General features: G+C 39.1%; 1 protein-coding gene across 2 annotated transcripts in view; it reads left to right on the top strand.

Annotated features, from left to right (window-relative positions):
• The window catches only part of LOC123766096 (uncharacterized), a 204056-nt gene that overhangs the window by 5560 nt on the left and 173999 nt on the right, over positions 1 to 24497 (top strand). The window contains exon 2 of one of the 2 annotated variants that reach the window (XR_011227913.1): positions 24190 to 24333. The exons of the other annotated variant lie outside the window; for it this stretch is intronic. The gene's annotated coding sequence lies outside the window, so the exon portion shown is untranslated. The remainder of the gene's footprint in view (positions 1 to 24189; positions 24334 to 24497) is intronic. 2 annotated transcript variants of the gene reach the window in all.

The following is a 24497-nucleotide window of genomic DNA, read 5'->3' as shown; positions in this document are numbered from 1 at the left end:
GGCACTTGGAGATATTAATAGGAGCTGCCTCGTAGGAGCCAATAGGCCTTCTGCAGTTACCTTCTTTCTTATAATTCCTTTCCTCCACTTATTTTATAAGTGGAGGAATATATATATATATATATATATATATATATATATATATATATATATATATATATATATATATATATATATATATTGATGTGACTGTGACTGACATTGTCACATTTTTAATCACGTGTTTATTTTCGTGATATACACACACACACACACACACACATATATATATATATATATATATATATATATATATATATATATATATATATATATATATATATATATATATATATATATATATATATACAAGTGGGGGCTACCGGAGCAGAACCTCTCTGGGTGGCTGAATCTGTGGTCCATATAGCAGCCATGTCCTTCCCTACAGGATCAGCAGGTGGGTTCACAGGACTAAAACCCAACCACCTCAAGCAAATGCTCAACCCTGCACTGGGTGACATTGCAAAGAACCTCTTGGTGGAACTAACCAGATTCACCAACACATGTCTAGCTGGCAACATACCAGCGTCCATAAGACCTATCTTTTTTGGAGCATCTCTCTGTGCTCTGAAGAAAAAGGATGGAGGGATCAGGCCAATAGCTGTGGGCAATTCTCTCCGGCGTCTCGTCGCAAAGGCAGCTGCAAGAACAGTTAGTGATGCAGCGGCCAACATGCTGAAGCCAAAACAGCTCGGGTTTGGCATTCCACAAGGGTGTGAGGCGGCAGCCCATGCAGCTCGAGCCTTCATCGCCAACATCACAGACGAAAAGGCCCTTATCAAGCTAGATTTCAAAAATGCCTTCAATTTGGTGCGGAGGGATGCTGTACTCCGTGCGGTTCATAGTCATTTCCCTTCCCTCTACCCTTTTGTACATTCATGCTACAGTATGGATCTTAAGCTACTTTTTGGCGAACATGAAATTGACTCGCGAGAAGGCGTCCAACAGGGTGACCCCCTCGCTCCTCTCCTTTTCTGCTTAGTCATCAAACAAGTCACAGAGGTCCTGTCCAGCGAGCTTAACATCTGGTTCTTGGATGATGGTACCCTAGCTGGTTCCCAAGACTCCCTCCTGGAGGACATCAGAAAAATCCAGGAGCAAGGTGCAGTTTTAGGCCTCACCCTGAACCCTTCTAAATGTGAAATAATATGTTCCAACCAGGGCATCGTAGAGAGAATAGAGGGTCTTCTGCCAAATATCCATAAAACTAAACCTGAAGACAGCACACTCCTAGGAGCTCCCCTGGGGTTGAAAGCCATCGATGAGGTCCTTGATAAGAAAATCGCCGACCTTAAGAGGATGGATGGGAGGATTGAGGATATTGATGCTCATGATGCACTCTACCTCATCACCAGATGTCTGTCCCTCCTCAGGTTAACCTACTTTCTGAGGTGTTCACCATCTTACAGTAGCCAAAAACTAAGTGAGTATGACCGGTTACTGAAATCAATGCTAGAAAAAGCCCTTAACCTCTCTCTCGATGACCTACAGTGGAAACAAACCTCTCTTCCCGTAAGACTTGGGGGCCTCGGAGTTCGAACAGCAACGCAAATCGCTGTTCCAGCCTTCCTGTCCTCCTTATCAGCATCCGACGACCTTGTGAAGGAAATTCTACCTGCCCACTTACATCAGCTGGCAGGTGTACATGATCCCAATTTTACACGCTGTGCCACAGAGTGGGCCTCTCGTGCAGGCCAATCACCTCAACCACCATCCCCAAAATCCCACAAACAATCCAGCTGGGATGGTCCCATTGTAGACCAAGTTGCTGCAGAGTGCCTGGATGCTGCAACAACACAACACGACATTGCTCGCCTCACAGCAGCAGCAGCACCACATGCAGGGGATTTCCTGTTAGCAACCCCAATGTCGGCAACTGGCACGCGTCTCACACCACACGCCCTCCGAATTGCTGTGGCCCTCCGCCTTGCTGCCCCAATCCACACCAGATATAGGTGTATTTGCGGCGAGGTGGTGGCTGACAGGTACGGTCACCATGGCCTACTCTGCCAAAACACAGGGGGATGGCACTCGAGGCACAGTGAAGTTAATGACATCATCAAGAGGAGCCTCACCACAGCTGGATGCCCAGCTGAAAGAGAGCCCCGTTACCTAACGCCCCGTAACTCTGATGCTCTTATTGGTCGCCCGGATGGTATCACAGTGAATCCCTGGAAGAATGGCAAGCAGTTGGTATGGGACTACACGTGCGTATCAACCCTGGCTAACACCTACATTAACCTCAGTGTTGCACAACCAGGTGGCGCTGCCACCCACAGGGAAGCAGCCAAATCCCGTAAGTATAGAGAACTGGATCACCACTACAATTTTGTCCCCATTACTTCTGAGACGCTCGGCGCCTGGGGTAAAAGTGCTACCAGATTTTTGAAGGAACTGGGTTCTAGGCTCATTGAAACAACAAGGGACCCGAGAGCTGCAAGCTTTCTTTTCCAGCGCCTCAGTGTGGCGATACAGAGGGGAAATGCGCACTGCATCCAGGGTTCCTGCCCGCCATCTGAGGAGCTGGAGGAACTCGACAACCTATGACAACCATCTTTGTAACCCATATGTAACTCCTTTTTTGTAACAAAGTTCAAATAAAGTAAATATATATGTGTACATACAAAAGAATGGGGGTGGTAGGAGAAGATAATATTAGTGTTCAGTGAGAAACCACAAGGTCTCCTCTGAATACTTTTTATTTTCTTCTCCGAGGCTATGGGTCCCCACATTGGCACCAGAGGTGGTACCCTCACAAAATTTAAAAAAAAAAAAAAAAAAAAAAAATATATATATATATATATATATATATATATATATATATATATATATATATATATATATATATATATATATATATATATGTGTGTGTGTGTGATCGAGTCTGCTCTGATCAATATTCAGTTGCATATTGTCCTGGGGACCATTCAGGCTTGTTCACATATATATATATATATATATATATATATATGTATATATAGAGTACGACGTTCTGGCTACTAGGTACAACATATACATATATATAAGTCGTACCTAGTAGCCAGAACGCACTTCTCAGCCTTCTATACAAGGCCCAATTTGCCTAATAAGCCAAGGTTTCATGAATTAATTGTTTTTTGGCTACCTAACCTAACCTATAAAGGTTAGGTTAGGCAGGGTTGGTTAGGGTCGGTCATATATCGACGTTAATTTTAACTCCAATAAATAAAAAATTGACCTCATACATAATGAAATGGGTAGCTTTATCATTTCATAAGAAAAAAGTTAGAGAAAATATAATAATTCAGGAAAACTTGGCTTATTAGGCAAATCGGGCTTTGCATAGTAGGCCGAGAAGTGCATTCTGGCTACTAGGTACGACATATATATGTATATGTTGTACCTAGTAGCCAGAACGTCGTACTCATATATATATATATATATATATATATATATATATATATATATATATATATATATATATATATATATATATATATATATATATATATATATATATATATATATATATGTCGTACCTAGTAGCCAGAACTCACTTCTCAGCCTACTATTCAAGGTCCGATTTGCCTAATAAGCCAAGTTTTCCTGAATTAATATATTTACTATAATATTTTTCTTATGAAATGATAAAGCAACCCTTTTCTCTATGTATGAGGTCAATTTTTTTTTATTGGAGTTAAAATTAACGTAGATATATGATCGAACCTAACCAACCCTACCTAACCTAACCTAACCTATATTTATAGGTAAGGTTAGGTTAGGTAGCCAAAAAAAGCTAGGTTAGGTTAGGTTAGGTAGGTTAGGTAGACGAAAAAACATTAATTCATGAAAACTTGGCTTATTAGGCAAATCGGGCCTTGAATAGTAGGTTGAGAAGTGCGTTCTGGCTATTAGGTACGACATATATATATATATATATATATATATATATATATATATATATATATATATATATATATATATATATATATGTCGTACCTATTAGCCAGAACTCACTTCTCAGCCTACTATGCAAGGCCCGATTTGCCTAATAAGCCAAGTTTTCCTGAAATAATGTATTTTCTCTAATTTTTTTCTTATGAAATGATAAATCTACCCATTTCAATATGTATGAGGTTATTTTTTTTTTACTGGAGTTAAAATTAACGTAGATATATGACCGAACCTAACCAACCCTACCTAACCTAACCTAACCTATATTTATAGGTTAGGTTAAGTTAGGTAGCCGAAAAAGTTAGGTTAGGTTAGGTTAGGTAGGTTAGGTAGTCGAAAAACAATTAATTCATGAAAACTTGACTTATTAGGCAAATCGGGCCTTGCAAAGTAGGCTGAGAAGTGAGTTCTGGCTACTAGGTACGACATATATATATATATATATATATATATATATATATATATATATATATATATATATATATATATATATATATATATATATATATATATGTCGTACCCTAGTAGCCAGAACGCACTTCTCAGCCTACTATGCAAGGCCCGATTTGCCTAATAAGCCAAGTTTTCCTGAATTAATATATTTTCTCTATTTTTTTTCTTATGAAATGATAAAGCTAACCATTTCATTATGTATGAGGTAATTTTTTTTTTATTGGAGTTAAAATTAACGTAGATATATGACCGAACCTATCCAACCCTACCTAACCTAACCTAACCTATCGTTATAGGTTAGGTTAGGTTAGGTAGCCGAAAAAGTTAGGTTAGGTTAGGTTAGGTAGGTTAGGTAGTCGAAAAACAATTAATTCATGAAAACTTGGCTTATTAGGCAAATCGAACCTTGCATAGTAGGCTGAGAAGTGAGTTCTGGCTACTAGGTATATATATATATATATATATATATATATATATATATATATATATATATATATATATATATATATATATGTCGTACCTAATAGCCAGAACGCACTTCTCAGCCTACTATTCAAGGCCCGATTTGCCTAATAAGCCAAGTTTACATGAATTAATGTTTTTTCGTCTACCTAACCTACCTAACCTAACCTAACCTAGCTTTTTTTGGCTACCTAACCTAACCTTACCTATAAATATATATATATTTACATATATATATATATATATATATATATATATATATATATATATATATATATGTATATATATATATATATATATATATATATATATATATATATATATATATATATATATATATATATATATATATATACATATATATATATATATATATTAGTATATTTTGGTAGAAGTCTTTCCTGTAGATATATATTATTAAATATGACCGAAAAAGTAAGATTAATAATTCTAACACGAATTCTAACTCCGATTTGTTTATATCTACATTTGAGTGAGGTGAATGGGGTGAGGTGGCATTAATAGGGTATTAATTTCATCAACACAAGACAGAACACGAAAAAATGGGTATTGAATGGAAGTGATTGTAGAAAGCCTATTGGTCCATATTTCTTGATGCTTCTATATTGGAGCGGAGTCTTGAGGTGGGTAGAATATAGTTGTGCATTAATTGGCTGTTGATTGCTGGTGTTGACTTTTTAATGTGTAGTGCCTCGCAAACGTCAAGCCGCCTGCTATCGCTGTATCTATCGATGATTTCTGTGTTGTTTACTAGGATTTCTCTGGCGATGGTTTGGTTGTGGGAAGAGATTATATGTTCCTTAATGGAGCCCTGTTGCTTATGCATCGTTAAACGCCTAGAAAGAAATGTTGTTGTCTTCCCTATATACTGGGTTTTTTGGAGCTTACAGTCCCCAAGAGGGCATTTGAAGGCATAGACGACGTTGGTCTCTTTTAAAGCGTTCTGCTCTGTGTCTGGAGAGTTTCTCATGAGTAGGCTGGCCGTTTTTCTTGTTTTATAGTAAATCGTCAATTGTATCCTCTGATTTTTGTCTGTAGGGATAACGTTTCTATTAACAATATCTTTCAGGACCCTTTCCTCCGTTTTATGAGCTGTGGAAAAGAAGTTCCTGTAAAATAGTCTAATAAGGGGTATAGGTGTTGTGTTAGTTGTCTCTTCAGAGGTTGCATGGCGTTTCACTTTCCTTCTTATGATGTCTTCGACGAAACCATTGGAGAAGCCGTTGTTGACTAGGACCTGCCTTACCCTACAGAGTTCTTCGTCGATAATCCTATTATCAAGGATTATCAAGAAACTAACAACGTTATATGGAGGACCTTTGGCAATTCCACGACCAAGATATGGCTTCCTGAACCTTGCAGGAATTAACCTCACTGAGGACCAAATCACTCTCCTAAATCTGGGTATAAACTGTCACGTTATGTCCAGACCGAGTGAGATGGCCCGGAAAGTGGAGTTGGAAGTCCTGTTGGACGACATATTCGACCTCGAGACACAAAAGAAGGTCACTACCAAAGATACCTTACAAGCAGAACTTATTGCGGAAGGAGGAAAGAATCGAGGCAATGACAGAAGCACCATACTGTCCCCCGAGCTCAAAGCGGCAGCTAAAAGCCTTCGTGAGAACAAGGAGATAGTTGTCAGGAGAGGCGACAAGTCGCCAATATACGTCATTCTTAAAAAAAACGAATATCTGGCGAAAATGAACCTCATACTACTCTGACCAAACTAAATTCCAAAGGGTAACGAAGGACACTACAGCCGAATTGAAAGCAAAGGTCAACAAACTGATCGAAACTGTGAATGCCAAGAAATCCGGACTCCACCTGCCAAAGGTTATTGGGGAATATAAACCTGGATATGCGTATGGAAATGTCAAGACACACAAGCCTGGAAACCCACTTCGGCCAATCATTAGCCAGATACCCACACCCACGTACAGACTGGCGAAGTGACTCAACGGCCTGCTGACTCCTTATGTCCCTTGCGCCCTCAGCCTGAAGTCTCCAAAGGAATTTGTTGACTTACTGCGGGGCACACGGGCCACAGGGATAAGAGCCTCGTTGGACGTAGAATCCCTGTTTACCAACGTAGCTGTGGACGAGACAATCGGGATGATAGCGGACAGAGTGTATCGTGATCCGGCCTGCACTCCTCTTGACATACCAGAAAACATTGTGAGGAAAGTACTCCAAGCTTGTACTAAAGAGGCACCCTTCTTGAGCCCGGATGGGCACATATATAAGCAAGTAGATGGGGTCGCCATGGGTTCCCCCCTAGGTGTCCTGTTTGCAAACTTCTACATGGGTACCATCGGGCAAAAAGTCTTAGTCGAAATGAACTTGAAACCGGCCATATACTGCAGGTATGTTGACGACATTTTTACACAGGTACCTGATGTCAGACATCTGCAGGAGCTGAAGGAGGCATTTGAGCAGAGTTCCGTGCTGCGTTTCACTTACAAGATGGAAAAGGATGGGAAGCTGCCCTTTCTAGATGTAACAGTCATGGAAAAGAGCGGAGGTTTCCACACTGCAGTCTACACTAAGGAAACGAACATAGGAATGTGCCTAAATGCCAACAGCGACTGCCCAGACAGGTACAAGAGGAGTGTTGTTAACGCATATGTCGACCGTGCTCTCAGCCACAGCTCAGAATAGAAGCAAGTCGACGAAGAACTCTGTAGGGTAAGGCAGGTCCTAGTCAATAACGGCATCTCCAATGGTTTCGTCGAAGACATCATAAGAAGGAAAGTGAAACGCCATGCAACCTCTGAAGAGACAACCAACACAACACCTATACCCCCTATAGACTATTTTACAGGAACTTCTTTTCCACGGCTCATAAAACGGAGGAAAGGGTCTTGAATGATATTGTTAATAGAACCGTTATCCCTACAGACAAAAATCAGAGGATACAACTGACGATTTACTATAAAACCAGAAAAACGGCCAGCCTACTCATGAGAAACTCTCCAGACACAAAGCAGAACGCTTTAAAAGAGACCAACGTCGTCTATGCCTTCAAATGCCCTCTTGGGGACTGTAAGCTCCAAAAAAAACAGTATATAGGTAAGACAACAACATCGCTTTCTAGGCGTTTAACGATGCATAAGCAACAGGGCTCCATTAAGGAACATATAATCTCTTCCCACAACCAAACCATCGCCAGAGAAATCCTAGTAAACAACACAGAAATCATCGATAGATACAACGATACCAGGCGGCTTGACGTCTGCGAGGCTCTACACATCAAGAAGTCAACACCAGCAATCAACAGCCAATTAATGCACAACTATATTCTACCCACCTCAAGACTCCGCTCCAATATAGAAGCATCAAGAAATATGGACAAATAGGCTTTCTACAAATCACTTCCATTCAATACCCATTGTTTCGTGTTCTGTCTTGTGTTTAGGAATTTAATACCCTATTAATACCACCTCACCCCATTCACCTCACTCAAATGTAGATATAAACAAATCGAAGATGTGTAAGTTCTATTCAGTTGTGTATGTGTAAGCTAAAGTCTTTGAAAATGTAATAAGTTTTACGAAACGCGCTCAAGTGTCGCGTCAGACTAGAAATAAAAATGAATTTTGGAGAATTGATTTTTGAATTACCACCAACAGTGAAAAGAAACGTACGAAAGATCGAGAAAATTCGTGTTAGAATTATTAATCTTACTTTTTCGGTCATATTTAATAATATATATATATATATATATATATATATATATATATATATATATATATATATATATATATATATATATATATATATATATATATATATATATATACATATATATATATACAAGCCTGAATGGTCCCCAGGACTATATGCGAATGAAAACTCACCCCCCCCCCCCACACCCGAGTCACTTCGAGTCACTTCTGGGGTGTGAGTTTTCATTCATATATATATGTGTATGTCGTACCCACTAGCCAGAACGCACTTTTCGGCCTACTATGCAAGGCCCGATTTGCCTAATAAGTCAAGTTTTCTTCAATATATTTTCTCTAATTTTTTTCTTATAAAATGATAAAGCTACCCATTTCATTATGTATGAGGTCAATTTTTTTTATTGGAGTTAAAATTAACGTAGATATATGACCGAACCTAACCAACCCTACCTAACCTAACCTAACCTATCTTTATAGGTTAGGTTATGTTAGCTAGCCAAAAAAGTTAGGTTAGGTTAGGTAGTCGAAAAACAATTAATTCAGGAAAAATTGGCTTATTAGGCAAATCGGGCCTTGCATAGTAGGCTGAGAAGTGCGTTCTAGCTACTAGGTACGACATATATATATATATATATATATATATATATATATATATATATATATATATATATATATATATATATATATATATATATATATATATGTCGTACCTAATAGCCAGAACGCACTTCTCAGCCTACTATTCAAGGCCCGATTTGCCTAATAAGCCGAGTTTTCATGAATTAATGTTTTTTCGTCTACCTAACCTACCTAACTTTTTTGGCTAGCTAACATAACCTAACCTATAAAGATAGGTTAGGTTAGGTTAGGTAGGGTTGGTTAGGTTCGGTCATATATCTACGTTAATTTTAACTCCAATAAAAAAAATTGACCTCATACATAATGAAATGGGTAGCTTTATCATTTTATAAGAAAAAAATCAGAGAAAATATATTGAAGAAAACTTGACTTATTAGGCAAATCGGGCCTTGCATAGTAGGCCGAAAAGTGCGTTCTGGCTAGTGTGTACGACATACACATATATATATGAATGAAAACTCACACCCCAGAAGTGACTCGAAGTGACTCGGGTGTGGGGGGGGGGGTGGGGGGGTGAGTTTTCATATACTGAAATGCGAATGAAAACTCACCCCCCCACCCCCACCCCCCCACACCCGAGTCACTTCGAGTCACTTCTGGGGTGTGAGTTTTCATTCATATATATATGTGTATGTCGTACCCACTAGCCAGAACGCACTTTTCGGCCTACTATGCAAGGCCCGATTTGCCTAATAAGTCAAGTTTTCTTCAATATATTTTCTCTAATTTTTTTCTTATAAAATGATAAAGCTACCCATTTCATTATGTATGAGGTCAATTTTTTTTATTGGAGTTAAAATTAACGTAGATATATGACCGAACCTAACCAACCCTACCTAACCTAACCTAACCTATCTTTATAGGTTAGGTTATGTTAGCTAGCCAAAAAAGTTAGGTTAGGTTAGGTAGTCGAAAAACAATTAATTCAGGAAAAATTGGCTTATTAGGCAAATCGGGCCTTGCATAGTAGGCTGAGAAGTGCGTTCTAGCTACTAGGTACGACATATATATATATATATATATATATATATATATATATATATATATATATATATATATATATATATATATATATATATATATATATATATATATATATATATATATGTCGTACCTAATAGCCAGAACGCACTTCTCAGCCTACTATTCAAGGCCCGATTTGCCTAATAAGCCGAGTTTTCATGAATTAATGTTTTTTCGTCTACCTAACCTACCTAACCTAACCTAACCTAGCTTTTTTTGGCTACCTAACCTAACCTTACCTATAAATATAGGTTAGGTTAGGTTATATAGGGTTGGTTAGGTTTGGTCATATATCTACGTTAATTTTAACTCCAATAAAAAAAAATTGACCTCATACATAGAGAAAAGGGTTGCTTTATCATTTCATAAGAAAAAAATTATAGTAAATATATTAATTCAGGAAAACTTGGCTTATTAGGCAAATCAGGCCTTGAATAGTAGGCTGAGAAGTGAGTTCTGGCTACTAGGTACGACATATATATATATATATATATATATATATATATATATATATATATATATATATATATATATATATATATATATATATATATATATATGTCGTACCTAGTAGCCAGAACTCACTTCTCAGCCTACTATGCGGGGTCCGATTTGCCTAATAAGCCAAATTTTACTGAATTAATATATTTTCTCTAATTTTTTTCTTATGAAATGATAAAGCTACCCATTTCATTATGTATGAGGTGAATTTTTTTTATTGGAGTTAAAATTAACGTAGATATATGACCGAACCTAACCAACCCTACCTAACCTAACCTAACCTATCTTTATAGGTTAGGTTAGGTTAGGTAGCCGAAAACGTTAGGTTAGGTTAGGTTAGGTAGGTTAGGTTGTCGAAAAAACATTAATTCATGAAAACTAGGCTTATTAGGCAAATCAGGCCTTGCATAGTAGGCTGAGAAGTGAGTTCTGGCTACTAGGTACGACATATATATATATATGTATATATATATATATATATATATATATATATGTATATATATATATATATGTCGTACCTAGTAGCCAGAACGCACTTCTCAGCCTACTATGCAAGGCTCGATTTGCCTAATAAGCCAAGTTTTCCTGAATTAATATATTTTCAATAATTTTTTTCTTATGAAATGATAAAGCTACCCATTTCATTATGTATGAGGTCAATTTTTTTTTATTGGAGTTAAAATTAACGTAGATATATGACCGAACCTAACCAACCCTACCTAACCTAACCTAACCTATCTTTATAGGTTAGGTTGGGTTAGGTAGCCGAAAAAGTTAGGTTAGGTTAGGTAGGTTAGGTAGTCGAAAAACAATTAATTAATGAAAACTTGGCTTATTAGGCAAATCGGGCCTTGCATAGTAGGCTGAGAAGTGCATTCTGGCTACTAGGTACGACATATATATATATATATATATATATATATATATATATATATATATATATATATATATATATATATATATATATATATATATATATATATATATTGTGACGGTAACGCGTTGGTGTTCGGCTGTTTAAGGCTAGGGGTATGGCCTCGTCACATAGTTATAAAAAAAAATAGAAAAACTGGAACTTCGTCTGTGGTAAGGTAAGGAGAAGACACACAAAACACAAGTAAATTTTAACAATGAAATTTTAATTACGTTAAATAAATCAAAACATGAAAAAATGGACAAACAAATTCTTATAATAAAATCAATCAATCAAAATAATAAGAATAATTAAATGACACAATGAAAAGTTACGTTAAGATAAAATAACAAGAAGTGCAACACAAAATTAAAGGGAGGTGCTGGAATATTGGCTTTAAGCTACCACCTCTCTCAGTACACGCTAACGTCTAGCCGGGAGGAGTGATAACTGCGAAAGCACTAAATATTCTGAGGTCTGAGGTCGTGGCGACCCCAGACATCAAGTAGTATGGGGGGGGTGGAGTGCAGTTGCAGCCCAGCCGGCGACCAATCAGCGGAGCCGGTAGCGATCAACAGGTAGTTTGGCGGTTTGAGTCTGAACAGGTGTCTCTGGCTGCAACGTTTTGCGCTCTGGCAAACCTTGGAGATGTTGTTGTCGTTGTTGGACATTTCTTCCCTAGTAGTTTTATATAGTTTGTTACGACGTAATTGTGGAGGGAAGAGCAGGCTCAATCTCTTGAAGGAGATTATCGTCACAACTCTCCCCCGAAGCCTGCGGTTCTGGAAGAAGTACGTCGTTATGTGGTGGAATAATGGATGGAGTCGCTTGTACTTCATAAACTCTGGAGAGATCATGGGCTAAGATGTTGTCAGACTCTTGGTATAGCGTGTCTCCAGGTTGAATTTCTGCAGTTAGCAAGCCCATAGTAGAAGACGTTGAGATGGGAAGTGGGCGTGCTGCAGGTGGTGTAGGGTGATGTGGTCCGTATTGATGGTGGACCGAGCACTTTTCAGGTGTGGAGTGAAGTGCTGAAGCTTCAGGATGAGGAAGAGTAGCTCCTTGCCAATTGTTCCGTAGTTCCTTGTAGCAGTAGTCGCTGACAGGTGTATTCTTCTCGCCTCGTTGCTGCATCACGACACCACCATCGTCGGTACCATTGGCGTCGACATGGAGGATGAAGGGCTTATCTGACGAGGTGAGAGTGGAATTAGAAGAGGGCAAAGGAGCACGATTATTATCCTGAAAGCATTTGGGAAGATCATTAAGGATTTTGGAGTTAGAAAGCGCTGACTCCTTGTCAGTGCTTTCGGGAGGAGAAGCTGGGATGGTCTCACTGTGGATATAGGGTTCTGTGAAGGTAGAATAATTAGTCAGGACAGTGGGAGGAGTACCATTATATTGCTTCAGGAGGTTGACGTGGCACAGCTGGGTCTTCCGCCGCCTATCTGGAGTCTCTATTACGTAGTTGTTATTATTCCTGCACTCTTTGACGCAGTAGGGTCCTGAAAACCTGTTTTGTAAAGGTGAACCTGGGATAGGGAAGTAGGCAAGGACGAAGTCTCCCGGCTTGAATTTTCTTACTTTGCTGGTCTGGTCGTAATGAGTCTTCATTCTCACCTGGGCTTTCAATAGATTATCATGGGCAAAACGGTGGACTCTCTCTAGAATGTGTTGAAGGTTTTGAAGAAACTGGGGCACATTCTGATGCTCACTGAAGGTGGCATCTCTGAGAGAGTCTTTGAAAGCCTTAAGGGGAGTACGGCACTTACGGCCGTAGAGCATCTCATAAGGAGATACTCCTAGGGACTCATTGGGGAGACTTCTGAAAATACACATTATAAGGTCAATCTGCTTATCCCAATCCTTCGAGGTTTCACTACAAAACTTTTTCAAGAGTGCTTTGATGGTCTGATGACTACGTTCAAGAGAACCCTGTGAAGCAGGATGATAGGGGCTGGACAATACCTGTTTGATGTTGAACTCCTCCAGTGTCCTTTTGAAGAGATCACTGGTGAAGTTGGTACCACAGTCACTTTGAATCTCCCTGGGAAATCCGTATTGAGTGAAGATCTTCAATAGATGTTTGATAACCGTAGCAGCCGTGATGTTCTTCACTGGAACTGCTATGGGAAATCTGGTGGTAGGACACAGGATGGTTAGGATATAGGCGTTACCTGAACTGGTCCGAGGTAAAGGACCAACACAGTCTATTATGAGTCTGTGGAAAGGTTCCGCAGGCACCTGTATGGGAATCAGTGGCGCTCTGGGAATGGAGATGTTCGGTTTGCCTGCCATCTGACATGTATGACACTGTTTTACGTACTGTTTGACGTTATTTACCATACCTGGCCAGTAGTAGTCTTGACGAATCCCATGGTAAGTCTTGTTGAAGGCGTAGTGGGAGAACGCTCCATGGGCCAGGTGTAGAATAGTGGGCCGTAGGCTGGTGGGAATCACAAGTTGTTCGATGTTGGCCCAATCGTCCTCCTCCTTCAGTTTACTGGGTCTATATCTGCGGTAGAGTAAGTCGTTCTCTAGGAAGAACCCAGGAATACTGTCGGGTTGAGTCTCAGCCTGGAAAAACAATGGTGTTAAAGTAAGATCTTCCCTCTGCAACTTACGGAACTCCAACTTGGTCAGATGCGGGGGGAGTTTCTGAGGGTCTTGAGGGACAGCGGTAGCAGTAGAGTCAGCTGGCTGTGGACGTGCGGCTTGTGCACGGGTGGTCACGAGAACCGGAGGAGAAACTTCATCACTCTCTTGAACCTCTGCTGGAACATACTCTAGAATAGGATTTATTGGCACAGAGTTACACACCTGGGGTTTGTCCATGACGATGAGGTTGGTCGGTTGCAGGTCTTCTGCCAAGTCGTTGCCTAGGAGAAGTTGCACTCCAGGCATGGGAAAAGGCTTTTCCCTGACGGCGACTTGGACTTCCCCGTTCACGTAGGGACAATCCAGGTGGACTCTGGCGAGAGGGTATGGAGTGGTAGCAGTGAGGTCAGTGATGAAGACAGTTTCTCCGGTGTAGGTGATGTTGGGCACAGCCGACTTCAAGATGATCGATTGTAGAGCCGCTGTGTCCCTCAAGATCTTCAATTTGAAACGTCCCTCCGGATTTGAACCGTTGGCAGAGACAGTTCCAGTATACAGGTGGTTACTGAAAAGAGAAAGATCATTAACATTAACACCAACATTCATCACAGGCTTACCGGACTTAGGAGGAGTTGGTTTGGGTCTTTGTTGGTCAGTGGTTCCCTTGTATTGAGACTTACCACACTTGTCTATGGTATGTCCATAGAGTCTACAATACTTGCAGTACAGTTGTGAACCAGCTTGATCGGGGCTCACCTTCTCGTAACTGTACCACGACTTCTTACTGGAGGATGGTTCAGGTGTCAGCCGGTGGATGAGGCTGTAAGTGTCAGCCGACTTAGCACACTTCAGGTAGTCGGTTTCTTCTTTATCTGCTAAGTAGAGGCGGACAGGAGGCGGCACACGTCTCAAGAATTCTTCAACAAGCATCAGGTTGACGAGTTCTGTAAAAGTAGAGACATGTGCTGCTTCCAGCCATTTCATGAAATACCTCCGTTTCGTGTTAGCAAACTCAAGGAAGGTAGTGGTACTTGCCTTCAGGTGGTCACGGAATTTCCTTCTATAACTTTCGGTGGAAAGTAGGTAGGCGTCCAACACTGCTTGTTTCAGAGTGTGGTAGTCATTCTCAGACGCCAAAGTACTGAGTGTGACTGCAGCTCTACCTGTAAGATGGACTCTGAGAAGTGTGGCCCATTGGTCGACAGGCCAACTGAGTTGATTAGCAAGGGTTTCAAAGGTGGTGAAAAACACATCAACTTCTGCTTCTACAAAGGATGGCATTAACTTACTTGCATGTGATATATTAAAACTGACGGGAAGATTGGCAGTAGCTTGTTGGCGTTGAGTGAAGTGTGAAGTTTCCAAGGCAATTTCACGTTGACGACACTCTAGAGCCAGAGTCGCTTGTTGCTTGTCATGCTCGCGTTGCATCTCCAACTCGCGTTGTTTGGTTTCAAGCTGTAAGCGTTCCCGCTCCTGGAGTGTTTCAAGCTGTTCTCGTTCCCGTTCACGGAGTAATGCAAACTCACGTTCCTTGAGGGCGATTTCACGTTCTTGTTCGTCTCTCCTCAAAGCAGCCTCACGTTCGTGTTCTTCCCTTCTTATGGCAGCTGCTTCCCTTTGCTGCTCACGCTCAATCTTGGCCAGTTCCAATTGGAGTTTCATCGTTGCCAAATCAGTTTTTCCTGCAATATAGTAAGTTTCATGAGTTTCAGAGTCTATCTTACCTTGCTCTAAATAGTAATCCAGCAACAGGTTGTGTAGGTCATTTTTGTTGGCTTGGTAGGGAACTTCTAGTTGATACTCATGTGCAAGAAATTTGTAATTCAGTCTTCTTGGCACGACTTAAAGTCCCTATTTCACCTGCTGGATTTGTACGGAAAGCTTGAAGACGAAACATGGTGAAATTAGCAAATAAAGGTACACGAATATTCAATAGTGAATGTCAGAAACAGGACAACGTGGCAACTGGTACCTATCCTGTGAGATCTTTAACAATTAAAGTTAAGTAAAAGATGTTAAATGATTAAATTAAATCAAGGGCGCAGGAAATCTTGTACCCGGTACTCATGTAAGAGGATAAGGGCAAGAAAATCCCACTAACAAATGAAACAGAGTTTCGAAAACAAATGAAACAGTAAATTGTCTCAAAAGTAAAATTGGTAGTCCAAGGATGTAGGCATACCTTGCCACGTCTCTATAGGACATAAAGCAAGTTTTTCCTACTGAATTTAATATGATACTTACAGAATTAGCGAACTTTTGTGCTCTGAAAAGTAAGCTAATTCCCTACCGTTGTATGTATCATCATCTCTGACTGACGTGTAGGGGTGCGAGGTGTCAACTGGTGACGAGAACTGCTGCTGAGGTCCCAATTCAGCAACTAAAGTTCGAGCTAGAGGAACTATGACCCTCTTTGTCCTCCTACAGTCAGATTGCAGAAGATTGGGTACTCTTGACCCGGGGCAGACCACAGTACCAGGGTACCAATATGATGATCTGTCAGAATGAGAAATATTCAAGGGACATAGATGGTAAACACGAGTAATAACACGGAGGGAGAGATGACCAATTAAGAGTATGACTGCGGCCTACAGTCACCACGTAATCCAAAGTTGTCTCACCTTCACTATATGTTACTCTCGTAATGCACAATACACCGCACCTTATAAAAAATGAAATTGAATATGAAAAATAGTAAAAGCTACGTTAACAAAGTTAAATACGCTTACCATAAATTACCACTTGGCACCAGTACCTGAGTGAAGCTCCTAGGACAGGCCCCCATATAACTTGTGACGGTAACGCGTTGGTGTTCGGCTGTTTAAGGCTAGGGGTATGGCCTCGTCACATAGTTATAAAAAAAAATAGAAAAACTGGAACTTCGTCTGTGGTAAGGTAAGGAGAAGACACACAAAACACAAGTAAATTTTAACAATGAAATTTTAATTACGTTAAATAAATCAAAACATGAAAAACTGGACAAACAAATTCTTATAATAAAATCAATCAATCAAAATAATAAGAATAATTAAATGACACAATGAAAAGTTACGTTAAGATAAAATAACAAGAAGTGCAACACAAAATTAAAGGGAGGTGCTGGAATATTGGCTTTAAGCTACCACCTCTCTCAGTACACGCTAACGTCTAGCCGGGAGGAGTGATAACTGCGAAAGCACTAAATATTCTGAGGTCTGAGGTCGTGGCGACCCCAGACATCAAGTAGTATGGGGGGGGGTGGAGTGCAGTTGCAGCCCAGCCGGCGACCAATCAGCGGAGCCGGTAGTGATCAACAGGTAGTTTGGCGGTTTGAGTCTGAACAGGTGTCTCTGGCTGCAACGTTTTGCGCTCTGGCAAACCTTGGAGATGTTGTTGTCGTTGTTGGACATTTCTTCCCTAGTAGTTTTATATAGTTTGTTACGACGTAATTGTGGAGGGAAGAGCAGGCTCAATCTCTTGAAGGAGATTATCGTCACAATATATATATATATATATATATATATATATATATATATATATATATATATATATATATATATATATATATATATATATATATATTTAATATATGCATGCATGCATATATGTCTCATTGAATATGACACCATATTCCATGTTTACAATTTTCTGATTTAGGGCCATGTTCTTACCCTATAATCCCTCTTACTAATGCTCTTGCATCAGGGTTCAGCAGGAAGAGGAGTTCACCAAAAGTCATGTTGTTTTGAAGGTGAAGAAAAAGAATTTATTAACTGAAGAAAGTATTACTATTAATATAAAATTGCATGACGTTTCGAACCTACATGGTTCATTCTCAAGTGATGTTACAGTTCAGAACATGATATTTTATACTAATCGCGGGTCAGGTGAATACAAATGGATTGAACAATGGTGTGAGGTGTAATCAAAGGGAATTCATTGGGTAGATATGAAGGAGAAAAGAAGCTAAGGATTATTAGGTTAAATAGGGTACATAAAAAGATTAATCAAACATTATGGGCACTGTTTGTCGAGCAGTGTCTTCTATGTTAGCATCTTGACGTTCTGGTCTTGTTCTTGCTATCATAACGGGTAGAGTGAATAGTTCCGTAATATGAGTATTTATTGTAGGTTGTTCTACTTTTATGTGGCATGCTTCGAGAATTTGTCATCTTCTTGCATCTTGGGTTTTGTCTTTTATACAAGTGGTTTTCTTCAACATTTCTGTAGTTAGAGTGATGTCATGTGATTTCTGGTGGCACCGGATTGAAGATGTCAGGTCAAACGGCTCGTCAGTTTGGTCGACGTCATACCTATGTACTTAAAGTGAAGGTTACATACTTCATTGGGCAGGTGTTTATGTATACAACGTTTGACTGCTGTATAGGGTTCTCCGTCGGCTTCGGGCTGTTTTTGATAAGGACGTCGGTAGTCTTCTTAGTATATATATATATATATGTATATATATATATATATATATATATATATATATATATATATATATATATATATATATATATATATATATATATATATATATATATATATATATAAGCCTATACTTGCATAAACCACAAGTGAAGATAAACAATCTTTGGACAACACAGTGTCTTCAGTGTTGTCCAAAGATTGTTTATCTTCACTTGTGGTTTATGCAAGTATAGGCTTATAAGCTGGACACGAGTTCTCTCACATTGACAGTGGCTTGACGAAAAATGCAGACTGACCCCTCACTCATCTGGTGCCTTCGGGAGGTAGAGATGTTTGAGATATATATCTCGAACTATCTACTTCTTTTGTAAGGTCTGATGGCGTAGTGGGTTAAAGCATACTAGTTATGCCAGCTACTGGAAGGTAGTTGTGCTTTCTGGGTTCGAGTCCCACTGGTGGGTGTTGTCCAAAGATTATATATATATATATATATATATATATATATATATATATATATATATATATATATATATATATATATATATATATATATATATATATATATATATATATATATGCACAGACTACCCTATTCCAGTAGCTGAAGTTTATAACTTTTTAGACACTCAACCCACCAGGGGACTCGAACACTGGCCAACAAGGTGGCAGTTGCATGCTGTATCCACTACACCATACTTCAAAGCCATTAAGAGAGGTAGGAATTCTGGGGTATTTAACCAACCAGAACTCCAATCCTCTCCCAGGCAATGAGATAGTGTGGGACCTCTAATGCTCTTTCGTCGCATTTCAGTGCATTTGGCACTGAGTTTTCCCATATAACAGGAACCGATGAAAGAGCATTAGAGGTCCCACACTATCTCATTGCCTGGGAGAGGATTGGAGTTCTGGTTGGTTAAATACCCCAGAATTCCTACCTCTCTTAATGGCTTTGAAGTATGGTGTAGTGGATACAGCATGCAACTGCCACCTTGTTGGCCAGTGTTCGAGTCCCCTGGTGGGTTGAGTGTCTAAAAAGTTATAAACTTCAGCTACTGGAATAGGGTAGTCTGTGCATTAAGCATTTGGCACTGAGTTTTCCCATATAACAGGAACCGATGAAAGAGCATTAGAGGTCCCACACTATCTCATTGCCTGGGAGAGGATTGGAGTTCTGGTTGGTTAAATACCCCAGAATTCCTACCTCTCTTAATGGCTTTGAAGTATGGTGTAGTGGATACAGCATGCAACTGCCACCTTGTTGGCCAGTGTTCGAGTCCCCTGGTGGGTTGAGTGTCTAAAAAGTTATAAACTTCAGCTACTGGAATAGGGTAGTCTGTGCATTAAGCATTTGGCACTGAGTTTTCCCATATAACAGGAACCGATGAAAGAGCATTAGAGGTCCCACACTATCTCATTGCCTGGGAGAGGATTGGAGTTCTGGTTGGTTAAATACCCCAGAATTCCTACCTCTCTTAATGGCTTTGAAGTATGGTGTAGTGGATACAGCAAGCAACTGCCACCTTGTTGGCCAGTGTTCGAGTCCCCTGGTGGGTTGAGTGTCTAAAAAGTTATATATATATACATATACATATATATAGATATATGTCGTACCTAGTAGCCAGAACTCACTTTTTGGCCTACTATTCAAGGCCCGATTTGCCTAATAAGCCAAGTTTTCCTGAATTAATATATTTTTTCTAATTTTTTTCTTATGAAATGATAAAGCTACCCATTTCATTATGTATGAGGTCAATTTTTTTTTATTGGATTTAAAATTAACGTAGATATATGACCGAACCTAACCAACCCTACCTAACCTAACCTAACCTATCTTTATAGGTTAGGTTTGGTTAGGTAGCCGAAAAAGTTAGGTTAGGTTAGGTTAGGTAGGTTAGGTAGTCGAAAAACAATTAATTCATGAAAACTTGGCTTACTAGGCAAATTTGGCCTTGCATAGTAGGCTGAGAAGTGAGTTCTGGCTACTAGGTACGACATATATATATATATATATATATATATATATATATATATATATATATATATATATATATATATATATATATATATATATATTATATATGAAACAGGAAATTTCCTTAAGTACTTTCGTATATTAAATACATCTTCAGAAGGTCCTTCTGAAGATGTATTTAATATACGAAAGTACTTAAGGAAATTTCCTGTTTCATTTTTCCTCCGTGGTCTGACATTGTCACATTCTTAATCACGTGTTTATTTTCGTGATATACACACATATTATATATATATATATATATATATATATATATATATATATATATATATATATATATATATATATATATATATATATATATATATATATATATATGTCGTACCTAGTAGCCAGAACGCACTTCTCAGCCTACTATGCAAGGCCCGAATTGCCTAATAAGCCAAGTTTTCATGAATTAATTGTTTTTCGACTACCTAACCTACCTAACCTAACCTAACCTAACTTTTTCGGTTACCTAACCTAACCTAACCTATAAAGATAGGTTAGGTTAGGTTAGGTAGGGTTGGTTAGGGTCGGTCATATATCTACGTTAATTTTAACTCCAATAAAAAGAAATTGACCTTATACATAATGAAATGGGTAGCTTTATCATTTCATAAGAAAAAAATTAGAGAAAATATATTAATTCAGGAAAACTTGGCTTATTAGGCAAATCGGGCCTTGCATAGTAAGCTGAGAAGTGCGTTCTGGCTACTAGGTACGACATATATATATATATATATATATATATATATATATATATATATATATATATATATATATATATATATATATATATTAGTATATTTTGGTAGCAGTCTTTCCTGTAGACATATATTATTAAATATGACCGAAAAAGTAAGATTAATAATTCTAACACGAATTTTCTCAATCTTTCGTACATTTCTTTTCACTGTTGGAGGTAAATCAAAAATCAATTCTCCAAAATTCATTTTTATTTCTAGTCTGACGCGACGCGAGCGCGTTTCGTAAAACTTATTACATTTTCAAAGACTTTAGTTTACAAATACACAACTGAATAGAACTTACGCATCTCCGATTTTATATCTACATTTGAGTGAGGTGGATGGGGTGAGGTGGCATTAATAGGTATTAATTTCATCAACACAAGACAGAACAAGAGGTGGTATTAATAGGGTATTAATTTCATCAACTCAAGACAGAACAAGAGGTGGTATTAATAGGGTATTAATTTCATCAACACAAGACAGAACACGAAACAATGGGTATTGAATAGAAGTGTTTGTAGAAAGCCTATTGGTCCATATTTCTTGATGCTTCTATATTGAAGCGGAGTCTTGAGGTGGGTAGAATATAGTTGTGCATTAATTGGCTGTTGATTGCTGGTGTTGACTTCTTGATGTGTAGTGCCTCGCAAACATCAAGCCGCCTGCTATCGCTGTATCTATCGATGATTTCTGTGTTGTTTACTAGGATTTCTCTGGCGATGGTTTGGTTGTGGGAAGAGATTATATGTTCCTTAATGGAGCTCTGTTGCTTATGCATCGTTAAACGCCTATAAAGAGATGTTGTCTTGCCTATATACTGGGTTTTTTGGAGCTTACAGTCCCCAAGAGGGCATTTGAAGGCATAGACGACGTTAGTCTCTTTTAAAGCGTTCTGTTTTGTGTCTGGAGAGTTTCTCATGAGTAGGCTGGCCGTTTTTCTGGTTTTATAGTAAATCGTCAGTTGTATCCTCTGATTTTTGTCTGTAGGGATAACGTTTCTATTAACAATATCTTTCAGGACCCTTTCCTCCGTTTTATGAGCTGTGGAAAAGAAGTTCCTGTAAAATAGTCTAATTGGGGGTATAGGTGTTGTGTTAGTTGTCTCTTCAGAGGTTGCATGGCGTTTCACTTTCCTTCTTATGATGTCTTCGACGAAACCATTGGAGAAGCCGTTGTTGACTAGGACCTGCCTTACCCTACAGAGTTCTTCGTCGACTTGCTTCCATTCTGAGCTGTGGCTGAGAGCACGGTCGACATATGCGTTAACAACACTCCTCTTGTACCTGTCTGGGCAGTCGCTGTTGGCATTTAGGCACATTCCTATGTTCGTTTCCTTAGTGTAGACTGCAGTGTGGAAACCTCCGCTCTTTTCCATGACTGTTACATCTAGAAAGGGCAGCTTCCCATCCTTTTCCATCTCATAAGTGAAACGCAACACGGAACTCTGCTCAAATGCCTCCTTCAGCTCCTGCAGATGTCTGACATCAGGTACCTGTGTAAAAATGTCGTCAACATACCTGCAGTATATGGCCGGTTTCAAGTTCAAGTCGACAAAGACTTTTTGCTCGATGGTACCCATGTAGAAGTTTGCAAACAGAACACCTAGGGGAGAACCCATGGCGAACCCATCTACTTGCTTATACATGTGCCCATCCGGGCTCAAGAAGGGTGCCTCTTTAGTGCAAGCTTGGAGTAGTTTCCTCAGAATATTTTCTGGTATGTCAAGAGGAGTACAGGCTGGATCACGATACACTCTGTCGGCTATCATCCCGATTGTCTCGTCCACAGGTACGTTGGTAAACAGCGATTCTACGTCCAACGAGGCTCTTATCCCTGTGGCCCGTGTGCCCTGCAGTAAGTCAACAAATTCCTTTGGAGACTTCAGGCTGAAGACGCAAGGAACATAAGGAGTCAGCAGGCCGTTGAGTCGCTTTGCCAGTCTGTACGTGGGTGTGGGTATCTGGCTAATGATTGGCCGAAGTGGGTTTCCAGGCTTGTGTGTCTTGACATTTCCATACGTATGGAAATGTCAAGGCAAAATCGGCAAAGGCAAATCGGGCCTTGCATAGTAGGCTGAGAAGCGCGTTCTGGCTACTAGGTACGATATATATATATATATATATATATATATATATATATATATATATATATATATATATATATATATATATATATATATATATATATATATGTCGTACCTAGTAGCCAGAACGCACTTCTCGGCCTACTACGCAATGCCCGATTTGCCTAATAAGCCAAGTTTTCATGAATTAATTGTTTTTCGACTACCTAACCTATCTAACCTAACCTAACCTAACTTTTTCGGCTACCTAACATAACCTAACCTATAAAGATAGGTTAGGTTAGGTTAGGTAGGGTTGGTTAGGTTCGGTCATATATCTACATTAATTTTAACTCCAATAAAAAAATAATTGACCTCATACATAATGAAATGGGTAGCTCTATCATTTCATAAGAAAAAAATTAGAGAAAATATAAAAATTCAGGAAAACTTGGCTTATTAGGCAAATCGGGCCTTGCATAGTAGGCTGAGAAGTGCATTCTGGCTACTAGGTACGACATATATATATATATATATATATATATATATATATATATATATATATATATATATATATACATATATATATACATATATATATATATATATATTGTCACGGTAATCTCTCTCTTTGGCCTGCTCCATCATCATCTATTCTACTACACCACATCGACATATTTCAGAACTCAAGAATGTACAGCAGCAACAATGACAACAACAACTTCTCAGACGTCTAGACAGTGCACCACCAGTCCCGCTCCACTCCAATGCCTGTCACCCTACCTCACCTGGCCTCTGGGAGCGTACACCACCAGCCGGAACAAGCAGTTAGTGAGCCGGCTCATAGTTATCCACGACAATCAGCGCCACCTGGACGGCCATTTTGCCAATATATAGAGGCTACCTAGCCCACAACGATTCAGATTACTCTTGAGTGCTCTACTGCATATATCTGTTGGCATATCTCGGTGTGGTAGCAGGTTTATGCAGA

This window comes from Procambarus clarkii, chromosome 9, assembly GCF_040958095.1.
Source record: "Procambarus clarkii isolate CNS0578487 chromosome 9, FALCON_Pclarkii_2.0, whole genome shotgun sequence".
Taxonomy (NCBI): domain Eukaryota; kingdom Metazoa; phylum Arthropoda; class Malacostraca; order Decapoda; family Cambaridae; genus Procambarus; species Procambarus clarkii.
The sequence above is the reverse complement of the archived record's forward strand: the minus strand, read 5'-3'. Positions and strand labels throughout refer to the sequence as shown.